Here is a 27,079-nt window from a genome sequence, read left to right on the forward strand (position 1 = left end):
GTTAACCCAGTAAAGACCCCAAAGTCTAATCTCTGACTCTGTCTACCACAAAGAAACAGGCCTAAGAAGGGCATTTACACGTGAAGGTGAGGGGGCTATGTTCTAGTTTGGTGAGAATAGGACTGAGTTGACGCCCTGCATTCAATTTGTGCTTTTCCTGGAATTTCTTTTCTGTTCTTTCCGGAGGGGAAGGGCCGAAAAAGGACCATTCCAGGGCGCGGCGCTGGGCTTGCCACATTTGGGAGCGCCGCCTGAAGTTGGGCGCACAGCCTCCCGACGCCCTGCCGTTGGGCTGGTGGAGGCCGCAGCACTGCTAGGGTTCTATCAGTCCTCCTGTTTGCACTATTTCTTTTTGCGACCATGGCCCCGCCTTAAGTATTTCCAATTAAGAAACAAAACCTCAGGAAACCGAAACTTAACCAGCCGCTCTCGCTTCTGTAATTACGCCTGCTGACCCCCCCCCCCCGCAACCGTCCAACCAATCAGACGGCGACTAGTGTCTCTGTTTAAAAGTCAACCAATCGGCGACTAGTGTCTCTGTTTAAAAGTCAACCAATCGGCGAATAGTGTCTTTGTTTAAAAGTCAGCCAATCGGCGACTAGTGTTTCTGTTTAAAAGTTAACCAATCGGCGACTAGTGTCTTTGTTTAAAAGTCAACCAATCGGCGACTATGTTTGTACTGGTCTATAAAAGAGCTGTACTAAACTCCGCCAGGACCTCTTAAAGTCACCGGCAACGAGTGCGCGGAGGTCCAGGTTCGAACCTGCAATAAATGACCCTTGCCGTTTGGCTTTGACTCTCGACTCTGGTGGTCTTGTGGAGGGGCCTCGCGACCTTGGGCATTTCAAAGGCAGTCATCTCCCTGTATAAGAGGAAAAAACTCAAAAGAAGTGAAGTCTTTCCCTTTTTCACAAATTAGTTTCTTTTAAAAGAAAATGTCCATCTGTATCATATTATCTCTTTTCTAGTGGTTATGTTCTGGGTCAATTTTTTTTCTTTTTTTCTTTTTTTTTTTGCAAACAACAACAAAAAGGCTAGAAATGACCATTAACAAAAACCAATGTGACCTGATTATATTCTCCCAAATGTCTATTTCTGAAATTTCTATCATCAGAGTATTCAGGTGTTTGGGGCAAGTGTGCTATTTTAACATCAAACAAGAAAAGAAAAGAATAAAGATATTCTTGATCATATCGTAAGATGGGAGGCCAAGTTGCTGACCCCAATTTTTTCTGGAGGGGTTGGGGTAGGGAGAGGGGATGATCATCTTAAAATTACCCAGTCCATTCTAACTACTAGAGCTTCACTTGATTAATAGCCTGTCTTTTAAAATGGAACCTCAGGACTTCCCTGGTGGTGCAGTGGTTAAGAACCCGCCTGCCAATGCAGGGGACATGGGTTTGATCCCTGGTCCGGGAAGATCCCACATGCTGCGGAGCAACTAAGCCCGTGTGCCACAACTACTGAGCCTGCGCTCTAGAGCCCGCGAGCCACAACTACTGAAGCCTGCGCACCTGGAGCCTGTGCTCTGCAACAAGAGAAACCACCGCCATGAGAATCCCATGCACCGCAGCAAAGAGTAGCCCCTGCTTGCCACAACTAGAGAAAGCCTACATGCAGCAACGAAGACCCAACGCAGCCAAAAATTAAATCAATAATAAAATAAAATGGAATTTCTTCAAAAGAACAATTTTCTAACAGTGAAATTTCTAGCATCAGTGGAGGAAAGCTATTTTTAGAGAAAGATCCCATTCCCCAAAACAACATGATAGAGGCACTGTGTATCTTCCCCTCTGAGCCCAGCTGGCCCTATAGACCTGCTTATACACATGTGCCCCTCTGGAAAGACCCCTTGAAACCCTGACCACACGAGGCTTCAGAGAACTTGCAGTGATTTAGAACGTGCTGGAACCGTCCTGAAAGCCTTTCATTTGGCAGAAGTCATTCCTGCCCCTTCCTCCTAGTCTCTCAATTCTGGAAACATCTCCTCTCATAAAGAGCTGCACAGTCTAATAGTTACGTGTCTTAAGAGCATGGTGTTTGGAGTCAGAATGCTCAGGACTGAACTCCAACTCTGCAATTTACAGGAGAGTTTCCCTTAACAGACCTCCAATGAACGGACTCACCAGCTTAACCAATGCAAGTAAGTTATGTCTAGCACACCTGAGCACTTCAGCTTTAACTACTTTTGAATAAAGGATCAACTATAAGGCAAACCTTAGGATGTCAGAGGGAGCTCCTCAGACACATAGCAGACTATAGATTATAGGGCTGATTAGGAGAGAGATTTTATTTAATGTCCTTGATTTGGGGGGACCAATTTCAAAGCTAAGTAAACTTCTGTTACAACTCGGTTGTTTTAGGTGGTAGGTAAAACGTAAAAATAAAAAGGCTGACATATTTTCCTGGGTTTCAGGGTGGGCTGTGTTGAAACTATGCTTGGCACACAGTAAATGCTTGTGAAATGTCATTTCTTTTGTCTTCTTTCTCTGTCCTTTGCTGCTCAATGCTTCTCACTCCACTACCAGAAAATAAACCCCAAACCATATAAAGTAACCAAAACTTCCTGAAATTCTCCTCAAAAATGTCTTTTATGGATGAAATTGTGCTTTTGTGTGATTACAGAAGACAGCATATAATTCAGTAAATACTAATATAGCTGATGCCAAGGGGTGGGAACTGGTGACTGGATATCACCTCCAGCAGATGGTTTACTATGACCTCCTTCACCAACTCAGATAACACTGACAAAAGATACGCCCTGTTTATTAATAGTGATTATTTCTGTGGAATCAAGGGACTAGGGGCAAACGTGGGCGAGTGTACATCCTTATGGTGCCGAGGGATATTTGTAATTTGAAGAAGCGTACCCACTCCCTCCCCCAGGGTTATTCCAATCTGCTCCCACCCCACCCTCAGTGGAGACTGCTGCTTTCGATTTTCTAGACTTTGTCTTTTAGAGGAGGAAAAATAATGTTCCTTCTACCTTTCATTGTTCCTGGCTAAGTACCCCACTCCCACCCCGTAAAAAAGACAGAATAATAGAGGAAAAAAAAATTTTTAATTAATTAATTTATTTCTGGCTGTATTGGGTCTTCGTTGCTGCGCGGGGACTTTCTCTAGTTGTGGCAAGCAAGGGCTACTCTTCGTTTTGTTGCACGGGCTTCTCATTGCAGTGGCTTCTCTTGTTGCGGAGCACGTGCTCTAGGCATGCGGGCTTCAGTAGCTGTGGCACGCAGCCCAGTAGTTGTGGCTTGAGGCCTCTAGAGCGCAGGCTCAGTAGTTGTGGTGCACGGGCTTAGTTGCTCTGCCGCATGTGGGATCTTCCCGAACCAGGGCTCGAACCCGTGTACCCTGCATTGGCAGGTGGATTCTTAACCACTGCACCACCAGGGAAGCCCTAGAGGAAAAATTTTTTAAATTATATACATACAGGAGCCCCACTTAAAAGGTGGCCAGAAGATTGAGGATTATATTCCATCCTGAGCTAAGGAAAGGGATGGGGTCTGGGGCTTAAAGGTCCAGGAAGGCAATTCACCGAAGGTGAAAAGAGGAAATGTTCGGTAAACAAAGGCGGCCGGGTCAAGCTGATAAGTCTCTCAGATGAAGAAGTATAATAGCTGTCTTCCTGATACAGACCCCTTTTCTCATGTAAATTTTCTTTACAAATGTAAAATTTCCCTTACAAATGGGTAACTTCTATTCTGTTTTCAGAGCTTCTTCTATGCCTGCAGTTCATTAAAATAAACAGCTCAAAATAATTCTTATTCTCCGAAGAGGCATATTTCGCAGTGGCACATTCTGCTAAGCCCTCAGCATTCACAGCAGACAAATGCAAATTGTGTGTTCTTCTGGCTGCTCAGCTAACAGTGTTCAATTAGCTTGCCTAACAACGTTTTATGACCCAGTAATGTTCAGTTTCTCAAGCTGACGTTAGGCGTTATGAAAATCACATTAGCTTTGCAGACGGACAAGTCAGCCGCATCAAGGCTGGCTTCCTGTCAGCCTCCACACATCTCACCCCGTGAGTTTCTGAATTCTGAGTCCTGCTTCAGGTACACAGACATGCCCTCATCTGCCAGGGCCACAGATAAGATGAGAGATAAGAATCAGACCTTTAATTTCCTCAAAGCCTGGAAAATTCTCAACCCACCTAAGTAAAGAAATAAAAATTAAAATACATATTTAACTGGGATGAATTGGGTGATTGGGATTAACATATATACACTAATATGTATAAAATAGGTAACTAATAAGAACCTGCTGTCTAAAAAAATTAAATTAAATTAAAAAAAAAATACCTAACTAAGGTGTGATTCTGATTCTTCCCTATCAGAAATACACTGAAACCCAGGAAATAAAATCTCTCTCCTAATGAGCCCTGGTGCATTTGAAGAGCTCTCCTTTGACATTCTAAGGTTCTTTTCATTCCATTGTTGGAATTAAATTTTTTAAAATAAATTTATTTTATTTATTTACTTTTGGCTGCATTGGGTCTTCGTTGCTGCGCACGGGCTTTCTCTAGTTGCGGCGAGTGGGGGCTACCCTTCTTTGCGGTGCGCGGGCTTCTCATTGCGGTAGTTTCTCTTGTTGTGGAGCATGGGCTCTAGGCACGTGGGCTTCAGTAGTTGTGGCACGTGGGCTCAGTAGTTGTGGCTCGTGGGCTCTAGAGCGCAGGCTCAGTAGTTGTGGTGCACGGGCTTAGTTGCTCCACGGCATGTGGGATCTTCCCAGACCAGGGCTCGAACCTGTGTCCTCTGCATTGGCAGGCGGATTCTTAACCACTCTGCCACCAGGGAAGTCTGGAATGAAATTTAAATTGACTTTTCATAAGCAAAAGTCCACCCAAAGGAGGGATTGGTGCCTCCCCCATCACTGGTTTTCAGCCTGCGGCACTGCAGCCAACAGTAATGATTTCTATTCAAAAAACAAACCTCAGTTACACACGTGTACACGCTGAGTAAAAGAATTTGTGCAGTGTGTTCATTGCTTACTTTTCTCCTGGAATACATGATGAATTTTTATGGAGGGTAGGATAGGAAGGGAAGAACCACATTCAAGTGAAACCCAACATCATTCTCCTCTACAGTGTCATTTCAAAAGCCAGATAAAAGCCAAACGAGGAGGCTGGGAGAAGAGTGTCCAACGTAGCTGTTCTGAAAACCACCCTCCATTTCATTCTGGAGCAGGGAGGTTATACCACACATCACAAAAGCTTCTCTCCTCGCAGAAAATTAACTGGTAAGTGCTTTCTTGTTTTCTTTGAACTGCCGCGTTTGGAACTGACCTGATGAGGATGCCTGCAGATGATTTATTTATAAAGCAGTATTTGGACTAACTACCAGCTGGCAAAAAAGGAAAAGGACTCCTGATAGTTTATGAAAAGCTCTCTGTGCAGATTCATATTTTTGGTCCTGTCAAAAGTGTTTAGGAAGAGTGTAACAGGGTTTACAACAGCTGTGATTAAATCTAAAACCCTGAGATAACAGGAGGAGGTTGGTAGGGTAGGGGTTGGAAGGGCACAATGAACTTTCAGTCATTTCCTCAGCTTTTACCTAGCAAATTACAACTCATAAATGTAGTCTTGACTCAAAAATGTCAAACATCATTAGTGGAAAGCCCACTGTAGTGAAATCGAGTAGGAGGAAATGGTAGTCAAGATGAAAATTGACTTTGCCCTCCTTCAATTACAAGGCAGGAAAAAAGTTCTAAATTGAGTTGTAATGTGGCTTGGTTTTCTCCTGTCTTTTTAAAATGAATAGCTTGTGGCTCTTCAAAACAAACATTTCTTTGTTGTTGCTGCATTTTTTGAAATCTCCTAATCAATTGCCTGTTAGAATAATTGGTATCTGGGCTCATCTAATGAAGGACAAATGGCTAATTGAAGGCAAGTACTTGGAAGAAAAGGTTCAGCTAACTTGACTCTTCTTTTGGTAGTCAGATAACTGGGAGTACCAATTGTTTCTTGTCTGATCGTTTATCCTTCCCTCCAAATGAAAGCTAGTGAAAACCAAATGAAAATTTGATAACGGAACTTTCACCAGCAATTATTCTCTTAAATTGGCCCTTCTCACTTAAAAGAAAACTCGTTCACCCAAGCTTCCACAAACTTGTTGCTAAATTAATCCACTAGTATGTTTTGTTTTGTTTCGTGAAAAATTCAAGGGACTGCTCTTGAATCTCAAATTACCTAGTTCAAATAATTCCTCTTTCTAAATAATTCTCATCATGTTTGCACTTCTTCCAAACACTAAATGATTTTTAAGTTTTTTCACGGCCTTTATTTATGATTTTACCCAAGACTTAAGTCCTTTAGTTTATAAAAGAATGTCATACATTTTCTGTGTTACTTTACCACTGTCATCTCCCCGAGAGATAGCTATTTAACCCAACATTCCCCTTTCAAAGGCTACAGCAGTTGAAGCTAACTCATGGAAGTAATTTTAAAAGAAGAAAAAGTTTTATGCTAAAAGACTTTTTTCCAAATTGCTTTTAATTTTAAAAAGTCAGAAGCTACCTAAATATCCAACAAATATGCAACAAATAGCTTTCTAGTGCAACCCAAATCTATGGTTGCACTAGAAAGCTAGTTAAGAAACGTCTTGTATATTATCTCAATGGAAATATTTAGTAGTCATTAAGTTATAACTTGGAGGGATGTGTAGCATCATGGATGAGTACTCATAATACTAACAATAATTATAATTATGTAAAAAAGTAAATGGAGTTGAAAAAATTGAAGAAAAATATGCAAAATTGAAAATGGTTGTGTTAAGCTGATAGTGAACTGATGGTATATCAGGGAGGAAAAACTTTTACTCTGTCCTCTTAAGTTCTGGTTCTGAAGGCCTGTGAATTAAACTAACGAATGACAGATTAGCAAGAGATAACACAACAAAATTTAATCATGTATTTTTATTAACATACATAGGGGAGTTCACAGAAAATTGTGACTCAAAGGGAAGGCTAGAATTTGGAGCTTATATACCATCTTAAGGGGAAGGGGAGAGAGAGAAAGATACAGGAAAACAAGTGACTTCTTAATAAGGGAAGGGGAGAGGGAGAAAGGGGGCTTATGGGAAAACAAATGACTTCTTAGAAATATAAATGGGCTTTAGGAGAATAGATAGACTATACGATAGTTTTTGTGAGACTTCTCATCTACGGCGATGAGTCAACCTTTCCTTGTTGCTCCTGGGGAGGGGATTTATGACAATTGAGTTCTTTTGGGACCTCAAATGCCTTCTGCTCAAAATAATTTTTATGCCACAGTAGCATATGCTGGACCCCTTCAGATGATATAGCTCTTCTTTTTTCCCCAAATTTTCTCTAATAGTCCATTACTTGTATAATTTTAAAACTTCAAAATTTTGAAAAGTCCCATCTACTTTTTTCTTCAGGTCTCAATTTTCATATAAACCCCAAAAAGTTAAACCCTCAATCTGGTGGGAGGTCTTCAGTTCTAATTCACCTGGTTTCTTTGGTGGCATTAACTTTAGTAAAGGTTCCTGCCTCATAAAACTTCTTTTTTAAAAGGAAGATTTATTGAAGTATAGCTGTCTTACAATGTTGTATTTAATTTATTTTTTTTTCTTTTTTTTTTTTAAGTTCATTTATTTATTTATTTTTGGCTGCGTTGCTGCACGCGGGCTTTCTCTAGTTGTGGCGAGCAGGGGCTACTCTTTGTTGTGGTGCGTGGGCTACTCTTTGTTGTGGTGCGTGGGCTTCTTATTGCAGTGGCTTCTCTTGTTGTGGAGCACGTGCTCTAGGTGTGCAGGCTTCAGTAGTTGCGGCATGAGGGCTCAGTAGTTGTGCCTTGAGGGCTCTAGAGCACAGGCTCAGTAGTCGGTGGTTCACAGGCTTAGCTGCTCCGTGGCATATGGGATCTTCCCAGACCAGGGATCGAACCCATGTCCCCTGCATTGGCAGGCGGATTCTCAACCACTGTACCACCAGGGAAGTCCCCTTGTGTTTAATTTCTACTGTACAGCAAAGTGACTCAGTTATACATGTATATATTCTTTTTCATATTCTTTTCCATTACGGTTTATCACAAGCTATTGAATATAGTTCCCTGTGCTCTACAGTAGGACCTTGTTGTTTATCCATCCTACATGTAATAGTTTGCATCTGCTAATCCCAAACTCCCAATCCATCCCTCCCCCACCCCCACTGCCTCATTAAACTTCTAATGAAAGTAGTAAAAGCCAAGACCACAATAAAAACTGATAGTATAAAAATTTTAAAGATAGAAAAAACAGAACTAGCTAAATGAAGGTTAGTAATGCAGCATTATCTTAAATTGGACAATTTCCAAACATGCCGCCAATCTGTGGTTCCACAATATCTTTTTTTTCTCGGTACGCAGGCCTCGCACCACTGTGGCCTCTCCCGTTGCGGAGCACAGGCTCCGGACGCGCAGGCTCAGCGGCCATGGCTCACGGGCCCAGCCGCTCCGCGGCATGTGGGATCTTCCCGGATGGGGGCACGAACCCGTGTCCCCTGCATCGGCAGGCGGACTCTCAACCACTGTGCCACCAGGGAAGCCCCACAATATCTTTATATTTGCTATTTTGCTTCTGTCTGTCACCCCAGAGTTTAATCCCAACTATGCCTCTGACTTGTTTCATGGCTTGAGGCAGAGCAAACTTCATGGGCCTCAGTTTCCTTTCCTCTTAAATAAACCTGACGGGCAAGGTTCCTTCCAGTACTCCAATCTCACCCCCTTCCCCTTTTTTCAACCTCTGCTTACTAAGTCATTGCTCAATGTGCTATATATAATGGGTTCCTAGCACATACAGTGGGTACCTAATAAGTATTTGGTGAGACAAATCTTTTATTCAGATTCTATGCTTTCATATTCTTCAGTTGTCATAGTATGTTCTGATTATTCCAAGATACCCAGATAAGATGAAAAATGCTCTTCATTGTTAAAGAAACTGGTGTCAGTAGGAACAAAGTAAATATAAGTCAGGCACAAACTTTTTGCTAGAAATTATTTGCAAGTCCTTCCTTCAGCCTAATGAATATAATGGGCAAGATGATTCATTAGAAGGTAGAAGGGCAGGGGTTAAATAGACCCTGGCTTTGCCTCTGGAAGAGTTTCTCTCTGTGTGAAGCATACTGACCCAGGCAAGAGCCAACCATCCAACCTTAGTCTCATTGGCCCCTTGTTCAGCAAACACAATCAACCAGCCCATGTGAACGCGAGTGTGTGAAACACTGCACACAGCAAGTCTTTGCAGGATGAGTACAAATAAAGAATTTGCTTGTGATAAAGGAATTTATCACATCAAATGAAGAAGGTATGTTAGGGCTTTCTGAATGATTTAAATTTTGTTTTGTTTTGTTTTGGAAGTTTGCTATTTTCCATTATGGGGGTGGTGAAGGAGGTTGTTTGTTTATCATTAACTAAGAGAAACCATCTGACATATCACATTCAGTCAAGCAAATATTGAACCATCAGCTGATTTGCTAGGAGAGGACACAAGGATTTTAATGGAAAGTTCTTGCCCTCAGTAAGCTTAGAGTTGTGCTGCCTGGGAGACATAATTAAGTTATTAAACTAAAAAGTTTTAAAACTGGGCTTCCCTGGTGGCGCAGTGGTTGAGAGTCCGCCTGCCAATGCAGGGCACACGGGTTCGTGCCCCGGTCCGGGAAGATCCCACGTGCCGCGGAGCGGCTGGGCCCGTGAGCCATGGCCGCTGAGCCTGCGCGTCCGGAGCCTGTGCTCCGCAACGGGAGAGGCCACAGCAGTGAGAGGCCCGCATACCGCAAAAAAAAAAAAAAAAAAAACCTATGTAATACTTACAGGATATAGAGTTTAGAAAAGGGAGGGATGGAGGTGGATGCGAGTATGCAAGTTAACAGTTTATGCAAGAGGTGACACAGTGAGAGAGGTGGGTACTGGTGTCCCATCATGAGTCAAAGTGAGATGACAAGATTTGGACTTGACTGAGCAACTGATGGAGTGTACCCACTAGAAGTCCTTCTTGGCCTGAGGAAGCTTGTGGAAGAACTTGCTGGAGGGGGATCCCAGAACAGCCTATGACCTCTGAGAGGAGAGGGGGTGTAAGAGCAGCATGCAATTAAAAATGCAGAGTTGGGCTTCCCTGGTGGCGCAGTGGTTGAGAGTCCACCTGCCGATGCAGGGGACGCGGGTTCGTGCCCCGGTCCGGGAGGGTCCCACGTGCCGCAGAGTGGCTGGGCCCGTGAGCCACGGCCGCTGAGCCTGCGCGTCCGGAGCCTGTGCTCCGCGACGGGAGAGGCCACAGCAGTGAGAGGCCCTTGTACCGCAAAAAAAAAAAAAAAAAAAATGCGGAGTTGTTTCCACTAAAACATCAGGGCACAAGCAGGCCTATTTTGGGTCTCCTCTAACAAAAAAAAAGATCTATATAATGGAAGCGAATTGAGCCCACTGCCCTCACTTCATCCCCAGTCTCTAGCCAGCTTTGACAAGGCGGGTAGCCAGCACTCTGGCAGCTCACCTGATGGAGTCGTGGTACCCAAGAGGAGCAAACGTGTCTACAGACACATGTAATGCATCTTCTGGAGGCCCTGGAAATACTTTCCAGTGAACTCTTCTCAAGTATGATCTCTTTATTGGGCAAACATAGTGGATATTACATCAGCCAATGGGGACACCTTAATGAATCCTGAATTAAAATTCTAAATACTACCCCATTTGTGCCCACTGTCAACAGGGGAAATTTTCAGGTTACAATAAAAATATACTTACATAGCACTTTACAGTTTTCTCTGTGTTATTTCTGTTCTCTAGGAAATCCATGCCTAATTAAATTCTGCATTGAAGTTTCTCATTATGTCCTGAAAACCTGTAATACCAGTGTTGCTGATATACATACAGTATTTCAGAATTTAACCAAGCCAGATAATATAGGTGCAACTCAAAGCCAGGCTAACCCAACTAGGACCAAGAAATTCTCAAGTGGACTTTACTTGGGGTGTATTTTTTATTTTTTTAATTGTATTTTTTAATTTAAAAATTATTTATTTATTTGGCTGTGCCAGGTCTTTAGTTGCGGCACACGGGATCTTTGTTGAGGCATGAGGGCTCTAGTTCCCTGACCAGGATTGAACCTGGGCCCCCCTCACTGGGGGCCCCTGCATTGGGAGCTCGGAGTCTTTTTTTATTTATTTATTTTTGGCTGCACTGGGTCTTCGTTGCTGCGCGCAGGCTTTCTCTAGTTGCGGCAAGCCGGGGCTACTCTTCGTTGTGGTGTGCAGGCTTCTCATTGTGGTGGCTTCTCTTGTTGCGGAGCACGGGCTCTAGGTGTGCAGGCTTCAGTAGTTGTGGCACACGGGCTCACTAGTTGTGGCTCGCAGGCTCTAGAGCGCAGGCTCCGTAGTTGTGGTGCACGGGCTTAGTTGCTTCGCGGCATGTGGGATCTTCGCAGACCAGGGCTCGAACCAGTGTCCCCTGCATTGGCAGGTGGATTCTTAACCACTGCGCCGCCAGGGAAGTCCCAGGGTGTAGCTTTTAAATTGAATACTGAAGTAGAGTAGAAAAAGAATTCAGGCCCACCAGGGGGTTAGATGGACTAAGTTAGAACACCAAAAACATGAGACCTTGTTGGTACTGCTGACAAAAATGCAATCACTAGATGGCAAAGTTCAAAGCATGGTGAAACCAAGAAAGTAATTTATTTCATAAAATTTAGCATATGAAGAATTCAGTAAGGAGAGGTCATAGTCTTCGCTCAGGAATCATGCAGAAGCAAAGGTTACGCTGTGTGCTTTGAAAGCCCTCAAGGGTTACTCTCTGAAGTTCTAATTTTGTGTTTCTTTTTATGCAAGAAACAAAAAAGTTATTTAAGAACAGTCCATGGTCAACCAGCCAGTCACTTAGTATAATAACCAAATCAGTTGGGTATTGTAGGGGTAGAAAACTTTTCCCTTCTTCCCTTCTAAGTTCTTTGGCTGGTGTAATAATTAAATCAGCATCAAACTGATTAACAGGAGAAAAATTTAATGTCATGTGTACGGGAGTCCATATAATAAGAGATTCAAAGAAGTAACCAAGGCAGGCAGATTTGATACCTTTTAGACAAAGAAACAATAAATTTGTGAAGAATTGACAGTACAAAGAAGTTTGGGTTTGGGGTAGTAAATTAGTGAAGAAGTAACAAGTTTTGTTTATACAGCCTTCTTGGCCCTAAATTCCCTATTTCTGGTGATAAGGATATCTTCTACCCTCCTGATACTGGGAGGGTACCTTTCACATAGGAAATTTATTTTCTGCTTTCATGAGGACAAAGGAGGGTCAGAGTGTCCTTCTTGTACCAGCTGTTTCTCAAGTAATTTTAATTCAAAATATTAACATGCCAAAGTGGCATATTTGGGGGTGGCATATTCTGCTCCCTTTCAGTATAGTTCCTCCATTATAAATGCTTTACACAATCTTGTATAACAGACCCCAGCATTCAACAAAAAGTGATCATTATACACAGATATAATAATTATAGAAGTGTTCGAGGAACACTAGGGGGTGCATCAGGGCTTGGGATAAAGGCAGAGTTAATACTAAAAAGGGAGAACTTCATGAAGAAGGACTTCTGCAAGGAGGTATGCAACCTGGCAGCTTAGAAAAGAGAGAATCAAAGCCAAGTGTAATAATATGTGCTGGGTTAATTTTCATTAGGACCTAAGGGCATGAAAAATAATTTGTATATGAAATTAGATCATTAGACCTAGAAGAAAGTGCTTATAGATATGACACCCTTAATTTTTCATAAAACTTTCTCTTTGGCGGTTTATAATGATAAACCTCTGTTTCAGTGGAAAACATCTGGTAATGGAGCATTCTGCTTAATTATGTAGCTAAGAGTTGACATAGGTTTTTTTTTTTAATGAAGTTATACCATATAAAAGTGCTGTTATTTGACCTTGACAATGTCGTATGCTTCAACATAAAATATGGATTACTAATTTAACAAAAACAGTAAGATATATTCATATATTATTTGTTTTATTACATAAGTATTTGTTTGATTTGTGTATTTTATTTATGCCCATTATATAGTTAACTATGTTTAACACTAAAACTGTACTAAACTTACTATAGTTTTGAGGATGAGAAAGTACTTCCTGGGGCTTCCCTGGTGGCGCAGTGGTTGAGAGTCCGCCTGCTGATGCAGGGGACATGGGTTTGTGACCCGGTCCAGGAGGATCCCACATGCCACGGAGCAGCTGGGCCTGTGAGCCATGACCACTGAGCCTGCGCGTCTGGAGCCTGTGCTCCGCAACGGGAGAGGCCACAACAGTGAGAGGCCTGCGTACCACAAAAAAAAAACAAAAAAAGAAAGTACTTCCTCTTTCATTCACTAAACTTTTATTGAGCACCTATTATGTTTCCTGCACTCTGTTCTGTACTTGAGATACAAGGATGAGTAAAACTTAGACCTTGCCCTTAAGGCTCTCACGTTAAGCAAGGGAGATGAACACCTTAACAGATGATTACTACAGAGACGTTGTGTACAAGGATTAAGAAGGAAGTCCCTGAAGTCAGACAGACCCAGAAGTCTTGCCTGGGCTTCACCACTTTTGCTAATTGCCCAACCTCTCTTAGCCTTATAGAAATAATAATAGTACCTCACAGGGTTGTTGTGAAAATGCATGTAAAGTTGCTTAGCATTGTAGCGTACTTAACAAGTACTCAGGAGGTGTTACCGTATTACTGTAATGTGTTAAAAGGTATTATATACTTAGGTGTGCTTGGTATTTGCTTCCTCATTTTGCATGTATTAGGTAAACTGGTCTTAATTATAAGTAATACATTATTAGACAACTGGTTTATAGTGAAGTAATTTGCTCCTGATAATAGTTTAGAGAAAAACCTCATCATCTTTCCCTGTAAGTGGGACCTGTTGTCATTTAAAAGTCCTGGTCTAATTAAGTGGCCAGACAGATTTAATACATCTCTAAGGAGTGAGATGCAACATTCTTTTTAACACCTTTAATAAGACGAGGAACTGAGAACAAGACCTAATGGATTTGATGGTAATTAAGAGCTTAAATTTCCTTCTCAAACTCACCTTTGCCTTCTCAGACAAATATAAATAAATGTTAGTTGCTGCGATGCCCGTGAGCATGAATGCCTTTTATCAAAACCCACTGAATAGCTGTTCTTCTAGTCAATAAATATTATTGAGCTCTATTCTCTGCCTGGCATTGTGCTAGGTTCTGGGAGTATAAGGTAAGCAAAACTACATTCTGGTGGAGGAGAGACATTCATCAAATAAGCATTCAAACATATAACTAAAAATTCTGTGTGAAGAGTGTAGAGCAGGGACCCTGAAATAAGTTGGGGGATAGGCTCGTAGAGATCAGGCAAGAATTCATTAGGAAAGTAATATCTAAAAACACAGCTTACCCTTTAGAAGAAATGGTGGTTTTCTCCTTAATACCAAACCATCAGCAAGTTCAGGAAATAAGAGCTTAGTCAAATCAATTGTTTGGTTACTTTACAGGAAATACTAAGTGTAAACAAATTGTTTATTCTATTACCCAACTGTATAGATAATACTAAACATGACTCTTCTGTTTGATTGTCATTCTGCCCCATATGGGCTTTCATTTCATTAACTCTATTCAAAATAAAACCATTCACCTCTGGGGTGATTTTATCATTATCAACACACTCACACACACAACGTATTTAATTCAGTTCTTTACATGCACCAACCAAGAAGATGGAAAAACTTAGAAGATAGTAAAATGACTAAATTCTTCCTTCCTTGTGTGGGAGAGATGCCTTGCTCTGGAATGATATTTCATGTATAAGCATAGCGTTTCTCCTTGGTTTGGTTTTTGAGAGATTGAATAAGGAAGGGGGAACTTCAGCACACACCTAAAACTGTTTATCTCTTAAGAGGAATTATAATATACCAAACACAATATAAAAGTGGTATTCTCAGATTTCCTCAGAAATGTATTCTATCCCCCAGAACACGGGCAGGCGTGGAGATGACTGTGGAGAGTGTCTCTTCATTTTAACGTTTTATTAGATTATTTACAAGAATATTCACTCATTTTATTTCAGTCTTAATTAAACAAAAGCTTGATTTGTTAAAAACTACATCTATTTTCAAGCCACGTCAAATGCAATCTGCTCAAATTCACTGAGTGCACTTCAATAATTTTCTTGAAAATGACCATTTCAGGACTTCCCTGGTGGCACAGTGTTTAAGAATCCACCTGCCAATGCAGGGGACATAGGTTTGAGCCCTAGTCCAGGAAGATCCCACATGCCACAGAGCAACTAAGCCCATGTGCCACAACTACTGAGCCTGCGCTCTAGAGCCCATGAGCCACAACTACTGAAGCCCATGTGCCACAACTACTGAAGCCCGCGTGCCTAGAGCCCGTGCTCCACAACAAGAGAAGCCACTGCAATGAGAAGCCTGTGCACCACAACAAAGAGTAGGCCCCACTCGCTGCAACTAAAGAAAGCCCGCGCGCAGCAATGAATACCCAAAGCAGCCAAAAATAAATAAATTTTTTTTAAAAGGCCATTTCTTCCTTTTTACACTTTCTCAAGCTCAGTAAACAATTCATTCATCAAACTGGAGAGAATGCCCAAACAGAATTTCTTTGGGAAAGCTCGTTTTTTGTTTTATTTTTTTTTTCTGAGCCAGACAATTGTTGTATTTTCTAGCCAGTTGGATTACAGCAAGTCAGTGAGATTACAGCAAGAAGCTCAGCTACTTCGTTTCCATCTTCATCACAAGAAATGAACTCATCTACATGAATCATTTGATGTAAAATAAAATAAACTCCTTTAAGTAAAACATTATCACAGGGTCAAAATGTCCCCCTTTGGAAAGGAAGGAATGAGCATAATGTAGCTTTACTGTAACAGTAGGAAACCATTATTTTGTTGCTCAGAGTGGTATCTTTCAGCTAATGTTTTCTTTTAGGATGAAACGTAAGTCCAAAATGATATCTAAACTAATTACAAATAATATCATCAAACGAGCTCTCTGATTAGAACCAGTGATCATTAAACTAGCTGCAAGCCCAAGAATTCCCTACTTTTCAACAAAGCGATATGTTAGTTATGTGAATTATTTCATAATACACCCTAATGAAAGGATTAATAAAGTGAGATACAACACAATTCCTGAGCTCTTACTAGGAGCCAGGCACTGTGCTAGGCACTTATATACATTATCTTGTTTAATTCTTACAACAGCCTTACAATGGTTTACTGATGGTGTTTCTCCCCAGATCACAGATGAAGAAACTGAAATTGCTTGTAATCAAAAAATATGGTACATGTGACCACTGTCATTGATTTGCTAATGTAGGGGAGGAAAAAAATATCATTTCTTCCTCTTCTAAAGTCTCAGCTGGGGCACTTATAACAAAAGACAGGTTAACAGGGGGAAGGCATACACATTTTTAAATAAAAGTTTTACATGACATAGGAGCTTTCATAAGAAAATGAAGACCCGAGGAAATAGTTTAACCTGAGTATTTTTTTTTTTTTTGCGGTTCGCGGCCCTCTCACTGCCGTGGCCTCTCCCGTCGTGGAGCACAGGCTCCGGACCCGCAGGCCCAGCGGCCGTGGCCCACGGGCCCAGCCGCTCCGTGGCATGTGGGATCCCCCCGGACCGGGGCACGAACCCGCGTCCCCTGCATCGGCAGGCGGACTCAACCACTGTGCCACCAGGGAAGCCCAAACCTGAGTATTTTTATGTGTACTAGGTTGCATGAAAAGTGGTCATCGAGAAATGTGATAGGACCAAAGGGGTATGTGCTAAGGGTGGTAAATTGGGGGAAACTTAGCAAGGCCTGTTCATTCAGATTCCTCTCAGAATCCCTCCTTCTTTGGAGATAAAGATGCTCCTTTCCTAAGGGTGTGGAGAGGGCACCTCTCACATGAGGATCTCACGTCCTGACTCAGGGGAAGGTCAGAAATCCTTCCTGTACCTGTTGTTTCTCATATTTCTTCAGTTTAAACTATTCCAGGGCTTCCCTGGTGGCACAGTGGTTACGAATCTGTCTGCCAATACAGGGGACACGAGTTCGAGCCCTGGTCCTGGAAGATCCCACATGCCTCGGTGCAACTAAGCCCGTGCGCCACAATTACTGAGCCCATGAGCCACACTACTGAAGCCCACACACCTAGAGCCCGTGCTCTGCAACAAGAGAAGTCACCACAATGAGAGGCCCGTGCACGCAAAGAAGAGTAGCCCCCGCTCGCCGCAACTAGAGAAAAACCCGTGCGCAGCAACGAAAACCCAGTGCAGGCAAAAATAAATAAAATAAAATAAATATTAAAAAAAAAACTATTCCATATGCCAAGGTGTCATATTTGGGGCTAGCATGTCTTGAACCTCATCAGTATCTATGTTGGACTGAGGGGAAAAATGTGAAGTAGTACCTACAAATAAGAAAATAGGAAATTGGGCTTCCCTGGTGGCATAGTGGTTGGGAGTCTGCCTGCTGATGCAGGGGGCACGGGTTCGTGCCCTGGTCTGGGGGGATCCCACATGCCCCGGAGCAGCTGGGCCCGTGGGCCATGGCCGCTGAGCCTATGCGTCCGGAGCCAAGGCCCGCGTACCGCAGAAAAAAAAAAAAGAAAATAGGAAATAGAAGTACACTAGAAACAGAGGGAAAATAGGAAATAGGAGACTGGAAACTGAGAAGAAGGTTATAGTCATAACAGATGACTGTGTCCGACACTGAGCTTCACTCCATTGCCTCATTTCCTCCTCACAGCTGCCCGATAAAGTAGATATTATTGTCCCTGTTATCATTTTTACAGATGGAAAAACTGATGGTTAGAGCTTTTGACTGACTTCCCAAGGCCACACAGGTAGGTGGTAAGTGGCACTGCAGTTAGAAGCCGAGGCCTGTCTGACCCCAGGGCTCTCATTCTTAACCACCATAAAATACTGTCCAGAAAGGATGGTAATTGTTTCTGGATTACGTCGAAGCACGTGGTCAGGAGGCACTGGTAGGGAAGAGGAAATTTTAACCAAGGGGACAGAAGAGAAAGAAGACGGACCGGGAGGACTGGAGAAGGGAATGTAGAAATAAAAGTCCACTCTGCATAAACACCCTGATGGGTTTAGTTATCCCAAGGGAGAGCTGAGGCAAGGGCAGGAGCCGATCAGATAGTACTGGGACTTCTCTTCATCCCTCTTCGGTGAGGCAGACAGTGTATCCATCCTCAGGCCGAGGAAGGCATTCTGTGTTCTCCAGCTGCAGCGCTGATCAGGCAAAGTGCCATGTCTAACCAATTATTTTGGAGTTTGGTGTGGCTAGAACACTGGCTTGACTCCCTTCCTCTGAGTAGCAGCTGAAGGGATTAAGAGGCCTCAGTCTGACTGCAAAAAAAATAAAAGAGAGAGAGAGAGAAAAGGAAAGCTGCACATATTTGAATGCTGTGCTAATATCCTGGCTGTGTCAAACAAGTGTATTAATCTTCCAGCAGTCATATCAAGGGCCTGGCTTTAACATATGGCCTTAAAGAGAGCAGATAGGAATGAAGGATGCAGGGAAAAGAGGCTGGGATCCCTAAAGAAAGAATTTGCCTCAGCAATACAAATGTGGGGGGGTATCAGAATTCTCTCTCCTTCAGCCCTTCCCTGCTTGCCTGGTATTGCACCTAAACCAAGCCCCCCAGCCCTACCCCACCCCTTTCCCCTAAATGAGTGCTTCCCCCTGTCCCGATGCTCAGTTCCATCATCATCTTAGGAGTGGAAGGTAAATTTAGGTTTTGGAAATTGAGTGGGCCAGAAAAAAACTTCATGTACACTTTTTAAAAAACCACCTCTCCCTACTCATTTGTCCTCCTAAGGTCAGACTAATACTTTTAGACTAAAGGCCTATTAAAAGACCATTTTTTAAAAAACAGGTAAATCATGACTCACAAATATAAAGTTAACCTGTTTCAAAGGTTTTATTTAACTCTATTAATGATAGAATCAGTTAAGATGTTACAATGGGGGGCTTCCCTGGTGGCGCAGTGGTTGAGAGTCCACCTGCCGATGCAGGGGACGCGGGTTCGTGCCCCCGTCCGGGAGGATCCCGCGTGCCGCGGAGCGGCTGGGCCTGTGAGCCATGGCCGCTGAGCCTGCATGTCCTGTGCTCCGCAACGGGAGAGGCCACAGCAGTGAGAGGCCCGTGTAACCGCAAAAAAAAAAAAAGAAAGAAAGAAGATGTTACAATGGGTAAAAAGAATTCACAGTCTCACAAATGTGTAGACCATCAGGAATGTTGAAATGGATTTATAAACAGTTACAAAACTGGCAGAACTCGTCGGTATTTACAGGGCAATAACTGATTGCATTCCATTAGACACAATTCATTTGTATTTCTCTGGATGAGACTATTACACGATTGCAAAATAGACGAAGACAATGACAAGCAGAGAGAACCTGAAATAAAACCCAGCCATAAACCGTATTTTTCAGGATGCCTAAATATCATAAGTCATGTCTGACAGCGTACCTCTGTATCAAGACCACTGTACTGATTTTACTTCCAGTGTTCCACCTCAATGTGTCAAGAAATGGAGGAGTGTGGTCCTTTTTAAGCAGTATGATAAGACGTCACTTTGAAAACATTTCAGATAATTTGCTGATCTGTTAGTTTAAAAGATAATTTTAAATTATTCAATGCAAAATAATTATAAATTTAAACACATTATTTTGAATAAAAGTTGCCTAGGGAGAAAACAGCTTTCTAGATTTGCAAATGAGAAGGTGGGCTCTGGATGGGAGGATAAAGATGAAAAATTGCAGGCTCTTGGTGATACTTTGCTCTACTTTCTCTGATTCTGAGCTGGAAGTAGAAACAGTAAGGATAGTAAAGCAGAATATAAAGGGTGCCCTGAAACAACAGCAGCGTGTGCCTCAGAGGGACACTTTAGCCCCAGTTAGCCACAAGCACCGTCAGCCCCAGTGGTTTGTCAGGAGGTCATGATCATGGGAAGGCTCTTGTTTCATGGTTAACACTTCTACCCAGGCCCATGTGGGGAAACAGCCAAACAGGACAAAACTGATGCCTCCAGCCGCTGTGCCCTATTTCCACATCGGTTTAGTTTCCTCTTGGTTCCTGCTCCAGTCCTAATTTCTGCATTCTGATTCCTGGCTACTCTGTCTCCTGCAGCTTTAGTCATTTCCAGTCTCACTGAGTGAGTACTGACAATTTGCTAATAAATGGGCTATATTCTCTGACGTGCAGCTTCATAGAGCCTCCTGACTTCAATCCTCCACATGTAGTGGAGCATTGGTTCTCCTGTTTCAAGTCGGCTCAATCCTGTGTGGTGGGTCCTCTCCTCCTAAGCCCTTAGCTACCATTGCACCTCTTTCCTCAAGGTCACCCTGCACCTGAGCACCCTAATGGGTTTGCATTCAAAAGACTCTCTGCTGCTTCCCCCAGGAACCCAGAAGCACTACTTCAAGCTACTTCCCGGCTCAGCTTCACCCTGATTAACTACTTGTTTGCTGAAATAATGACAAAATTCTGATTCTCCCAACTTGTAGTAAGAAAGAGAAAGTAAGCAAAAACAGTAAAACCAAATTTAATTTTGACCATAATGATAGGAGTTGATTTGGTAGGTAAAAGAGTTGATTTGATAGGAGTTTGGTAGGTAAAATTATTCATCTATACCAAAATCATAGTTATTTTAGATCTTCCTCACTTGTTCCTTTAACAGGTATTTACAGAGCATATTCCATGTTCTAGGAATTTATCTAGCAACTAAGGACATAGTAGAGAATAAAAAAAGCCAAAGTTTTGGTACTCAGAGTTTATACTGTATATCTAACAGGGTTTCTTAGAGTGAGGAGGTAAATAGTTAATGATCTACAGAGTTCTACTTTATAGAGGGGGAAATTTTAAGAGTCTAATTGGTATGCTAATCTGTGTTCTCTAAGTTAATCACAAATAGAGTGACCAAAAGCTCGTGGCAGCAACCTGAAATAAAGGCATAATCTTTTATTTTATTTTATTTTATTTTATTTTTGGCTGTGTTGGTTCTTCGTTGTTGCCCATGGGCTTTCTCTAGTTGCGGCGCGCGGGGGGCTACTCTTTGTTGAGGTGCACGGACTTCTCATTGTGGTGGCTTCTCTTGTTGCAGAGCATGGGCTCTAGGCGCTTGGGCTTCAGTAGTTGCAGAGCGCAGGCTCAGTAGTTGTGGTGCACAGGCTTAGTTGCTCCGCGGCATGTGGGATCTTCCCGGACAAGGGCTTGAACCCGTGTCCCCTGCATTGGCAGGCGGATTCTTAACCACACCACCAGGGAAGCCCTAAAGGCATAATCTTGCAAGCCTTAAAGAGGTAAGCCACAGCAAACATCCTGGCCTGTATTTTCTTTCCAAATTATCATTATGAAAAATTTTTAACATTCAGAGAAGTTCAAAGAATAGGACAGAGAGCAACTATATACTTATAACATAAATCAATTGTTAACATTTTGCTACAGCTGGTTGATCTGTTATTATTTATATTTATATATACATATATATGTACATATATTTAATTTTTTATTTGAAAATAATTTCAGGCCTACAGAAAAGTTGCAAGAAAAGTAAGAAGAATCCTCTCACACCCCCTTTACCTAGCTTCACCAACTTTTAGACTCTTGCCCCATTTGCTTTTTTTTTTGGCCAACCTATGATTGAACCTGGGCCCTGGGCAGTGAGAGTGCAGAGTCCTAACCACTGGACCACCAGGGGATTCCCTGCCCCATTTTCTTTTACTATATTCTATGTATGTGTGTATGTACGTTTTCTGAACCGTTCAAGAGGAAGTTGCATGCAATGTGCCCCCTTTCCCCTATATTTTTCAGTGTCTATTTCCTAAGAACAAGGACATTTTCCTACATAACCACTGTATATTTACCAATTACAGGAAATTTAAAATTGATGCTGTACTTTTTCTTAATTGAAGTATAGTTGATTTACAAGGTTGTGTTCATTTCTGCTGTAGAGCAAAGTGATTCAGTTATACATATATACACATTTTTAGAAAAATATTTATTTGGTTGTGCTGGGTCTTAGTTGAGGCAGGCAGGCTCCTTAGTTGTGGCATGTGAACTCTTAGTTGCGGCATATACGTGGGATCTAGTTCCCTAGCCAGGGATCAAACCCAGGCCCCCTGCATTGGGAGCATGGAGTCTTAACCACTGTGCCACCAGGGAAGTCCCTATACATTCTTTTTTTAAATATTCTTTTCCATTATAGTTTATCACAGGATATTGAATATAGTTCCCTGTGCTATACAGTAGGAACTTGCTGTTTATCCATTCTATATATAATAGTTTTGATGCAATACTTTTTAAAATCTCATCTGTAATCCACATTCTAGTTTGTCAATTGATCCAGCAGTGTTCTTTTTGGTCTTTTATTTTCCTCTAGTACAGGATGCAGTCCAACATCACATATCTCATTTAGTTGTCATGCGTTTCTCTAGTCTGTTTTATTTTATAAATTTATTTATTTTACTTATTTATTTTTGGCTGCATTGGGTCTTCATTGCTGCGCGCGGGCTTTCTCTAGTTGGCGCAAGCGGGGGCTGCTTCTTCGATGTGGTGCACGGGCTTCTCATTGCGGTCGCAGAGCACGGGCTCTAGGCTCATGGGCTTCAGTAGTTGTGGTTCGAGGGCTCTAGAGCACAGGCCCAGTAGTTGTTGGTGCACGGACTTAGTTGCTCCGCAGCATGTGGGATGCTCCCGGACTAGGGATCGCACCCCTGTCCCCCCAACCGGGGACAGGCGGATTCCTAACCACTGCGCCACCAGGGAAGCCCTCTAGCCTCTTTTAATTCAGAACATTTCCACAGCTTTTCTTTGTTTTTGATGACACTGCTATTTTTTAAGAAAACAGAACTTTAAAAAAAAATGTTCATCATTTAGAGGTTGTCTGATATCCATCTTGTGTCGCAGATTCAGTTCTCCTAGAAGACGACTTTGAGACAGAATTTAAGGGTCAGATATTTACTAGGTTGTGCCCTTAGGATCGATACCTGCATGTGGAATGGGGCGGGGCATTGGGGGAACAACACAACCAGGCAGAGGGAGAAGTTGAGCTGTAAGGTAGGACTGACAGACAGAGCTGACTCCAAATGGACCTCTGAAGCTAAAATGGACCCATCAGGAATTATCCCCCATTGTTCCAAAGTGACCAGGCCTTTCTACTTCCACCTCAATCACCGCTGACAGTTGGCTATCCTAGAAGGGCATGACCTTGGGCAAAGGGGCTCTGTGTAGTAGCAGCAGTCTCTGAAGGGCTATTAGTTGGATGTGGCCTCTTGACAGCTCTCCCAGGAGTTAGTTTGTCCTTGTAGGGGGATCTGGACAATGCATTTCCATTTACCACATTTCATGATTGAAATCAGATTTTACATGCCCAGCTAGACAACTACTATGTGTGTGTACATATATATATATATTTCTTTTCTTGTCTTTTGATTTACAATGCTGTGTTAATTTCTGCTGTACAGCAAAGTGACTCAATTATACATATATATACATTCTTTTTTTTACATTATTTTCTATTATGGTTTATCCCAGGACTATATATATATATCTTTCTGAATCTTTTGAAAGTTAAGTTGTAGACTTCAGCCCTAAAAACTTCAGCATGCACCTATAATAAAGAAGATTCTCCTACAAAACAAGATCATTAATATACCTAAGAAAATGAAAAGATATCTTAATGATATTCAATTCATATTCAAATTCTCCCTATTATCCTCAAAATATGTTTTATAGTGTTTTAAAATCAGTATCTACTCAATAGTCATGTTAAATTCCTTTTTTTTTTTTTTTTTTTGGTCTTTTCTCTTTTAAACTGGAACAATCCCTCTGTTTTTCCATATCAAAGACTTTCTAAGGAGACTGGGTGTGATGTCTTGAAGAACCTTCCTATTTTTCAGAGTGTTTTTTGTTTGTTTGTTTTTCAAATTTGAAAGACATAATGTCACAAGAACTGAGGAAAATACCATTTGCTTTTTCTTAGATGATTTTAAGTATTAATACAGATGAAAGAATTTTTAAAGATGTGGACTATCTTTGTTAGAATAATAATTAAAGGTCTGCTTTTATATCCATTATTAATTAAGGAGAGTCAAAGAGAAGTAAAGAGATACAACGTTTTGGTTTTTTTTTATAAAACGGTTTTTATACCGTTTTCATTACATTTTTATAAAATTGAGTTGTCATTATTTGTGCACGTATGTGTTTGTGTGTGAAAACAGCCAGATTCTACTTAACGTTCACATCTTCTCTAACAAAATAAAGCAAAATGAAAAGCCACTTAGTTGTTTTTGTAATGTGTTAGTGAGAACAGGAAATGAAAGAATCATATTATCTTATCCCATCATATTATGTTATATCATAATCATATTATATTGTTAGTCCTTTAAATGTAGCACTCTCATTATAAGCAGCTCTAATCCTCTTAATATATTATGACTCATTCATTATAACAAATTAAGAAAGACATGAGACACAAGAATCTTTTCAGATGATTTCCAAACAGGCTTCTTTACCTAATACCCTTCAATTGAGTTAGTTATGAGTTTTCTGATGGAAAATAAGCCTATTTCTGCTAGGTGTTTGTCAGAATACTTGCAAAATTTGTCAGTGGCCACCACCTTGACAACTGACAAGAATATCTTCCTGTCTCCTCCCTCCTTTCTCCTTTCTTCTTTTTTTTAATGGAAAGAATTTACTGTTAAAACTATATTATAGGCTCTTGGTCGCGTTGACTGGCTGTGTGTAACCGCGGGTCACGGGCGCTCGCCTCCCACCACAGCTCAGCCCAGCGCCGCTGAGGCCGTTGGCCCCGAGCCTCCGCCATGGACTTCGAGGACGATTACACACACTTTGCTTGCAGAAATACTTATCAGAGCTTTAATGGAATGGATCGTGATTATGGCCCCGGATCTTATGGAGGGATGGATCGTGACTATGGCCATGGATCCTAGGGGGGTCCAAGATCCATGGACTCCTACCTAAACCAGTCATATGGCATGGACAGTCACAGTGGTGGTGGGGGTAGCAGGTAAATTGCTTCATCACTTGGCCAAATAATTAGATGACTGTAAGATTCTGGATATTCTGATTTCCTATTCCTTAGGCATGTGACGCTACTTGAACTTTGCTATTTAGAATCACCTTAAATGTTGAAAGGTGTTAGTGGTTCTAAAAATTATCTCAGCATCACTGGCAGACATTAGGAAAATCTCAGGAAAACCTTTATCATTTCATTATAATAGAATAAGATTTCCTGTCTTTAGCGGTGAGCATTTTTTTTCCTTCTTTTACCTTTAACTGCTTATCAATCAGAATGTCCTGAACAAATGATATAAAAATGTTATTGGAAATATTATTTGTGAAGCTTTTTGTTGTGAATCTCCAAAAATCTTTACTACTGTGGGGTACTCTATAAAGCAGCAAAGCAGTCTTTGACTAGAATGGGTTTAACTGAACCAGTCTAGCAACATTCAATTTCTAAGAAACATTTAAAATAGTTATTCTTTTAATTTTAAAGTAAGTTACAAGAGCATATTGTAATAATAAAAGTGTTCTTTAGGGCTTCCCTGGTGGTGCAGTGGTTGAGAGTCCGCCTGCCAATGCAGGGGACATGGGTTCGTGCCCCGGTCCGGGAAGATCCCACATGCCGCGGAGCGGCTAGGCACGTGAGCCATGGCCGCTGAGCCTGAGCGTCCGGAGCCTGTGCTCCACAACGGGAGAGGCCACAACAGTGAGAGGCCCGCATACCGCAAAAAAACAAACAAACCAAAAAAAAAAAAAAAAAGTGTTCTTTAAATCATGTCTAGATTATTTATTGGCAGGTACTGCTTATACCAGAAACACTTGTGCTCTAGACTAGGAACATTATATTAAAGCCATGAGTATGATACCTTTGCTTATTTTAGTGCAGTAGAATTTAGATTGTACTTATGTTTCACTGTCAATGCTGTGTAAAGCTTAAACCTAGTTGAACTCCTACAGGCTTTAGGGTTGACCACATTTCAGGTCAAGGGGGGTCTACTGTTGGAGGCACAAAGATTCCTACTAGATATAAGTAAAACTAGTTAGGAAACATTTGAAAGTATTGTCCTTCTTCATAAATTGAAGGATCTGGATTCCTTAAGGATGGACCGAATGATGCTTACTTTTCTTTTTTCTGCTTCAAGTGTGCCATTATGGTTTAGAGTAGAGAAAAATCAAGAAGATAGATACAACAATTTTGTTTACGTGATAGATGTTTTGAAAAATGTAGTTGAAAAGAGGAATAATTTTTATATGGTTACTAGGATTCAGAAGTAAATAGTACCTTCTATTTAGTGATCTGTAAATAATTGAAGTAATGTAACACATTTAAATGTTTTACCATATCTCTTCCTGCCCTATTACATTGTATGTAACGTGCGTAAACTATGTAGATGTTATCATTTATCTCGTGTAATTGTGGGCCTTTATAAAACTATGTTGTAAGTTTAAAAAAAAAAAATCTATATTATAGGACTTATTTTTTACCCGAACTAAGATATAGCTATCCCATAAAAACTAAAGGAAGTGGGAACTCTTCAATATAAAAAGTATACAATTTTATGTGGGATAAATATAAATCCAAATATTTAATGTTATGAATAGGATAAGATATAATAGAGAACAGGTCAATTTTGCCTATTTTGAGCCAATCCATTTTGGCTCAGCACTATTCCTTGAGTGTCCATTATGTTTAAGTCCCTGTACTGGACCCTTTGATGAGTCACGGATTTAACTGATTAATTCATTTATTTATTCATTCACTTTTATAGTCTCTAGGGCTAAATCAAGCTTAAGAAGGAGAAGGAAATGGTGGGAAAATATACATTTTTCCATAGGAATTTAACTATTAAGTAGTCTACATTCCTCCTAGATTTCATAAGCCTAATTTTTAAAAGAACACCATGCTATTTGGGCCAAGTGGTTTCCAGACACACAGAGTATGCCAGTTCAAACTCCCTATCGAGGTGACATCAGCAAAAATAGTGGAGTAAGGACCTCAGAAAATTCTCTCTTCCACAGAAGCAACAAGAAACTGGCTAAT

General features: G+C 41.4%; 1 pseudogene; it reads left to right on the forward strand.

The window, feature by feature from the left end:
• Window positions 1–20,073: 20,073 nt before the first annotated feature.
• On the forward strand, window positions 20,074–25,046 carry LOC132522143 (DBIRD complex subunit ZNF326-like; annotated as a pseudogene).
• Window positions 25,047–27,079: the final 2,033 nt, after the last annotated feature.

This window comes from Lagenorhynchus albirostris, chromosome 6, assembly GCF_949774975.1.
Source record: "Lagenorhynchus albirostris chromosome 6, mLagAlb1.1, whole genome shotgun sequence".
NCBI lineage: Eukaryota > Metazoa > Chordata > Mammalia > Artiodactyla > Delphinidae > Lagenorhynchus > Lagenorhynchus albirostris.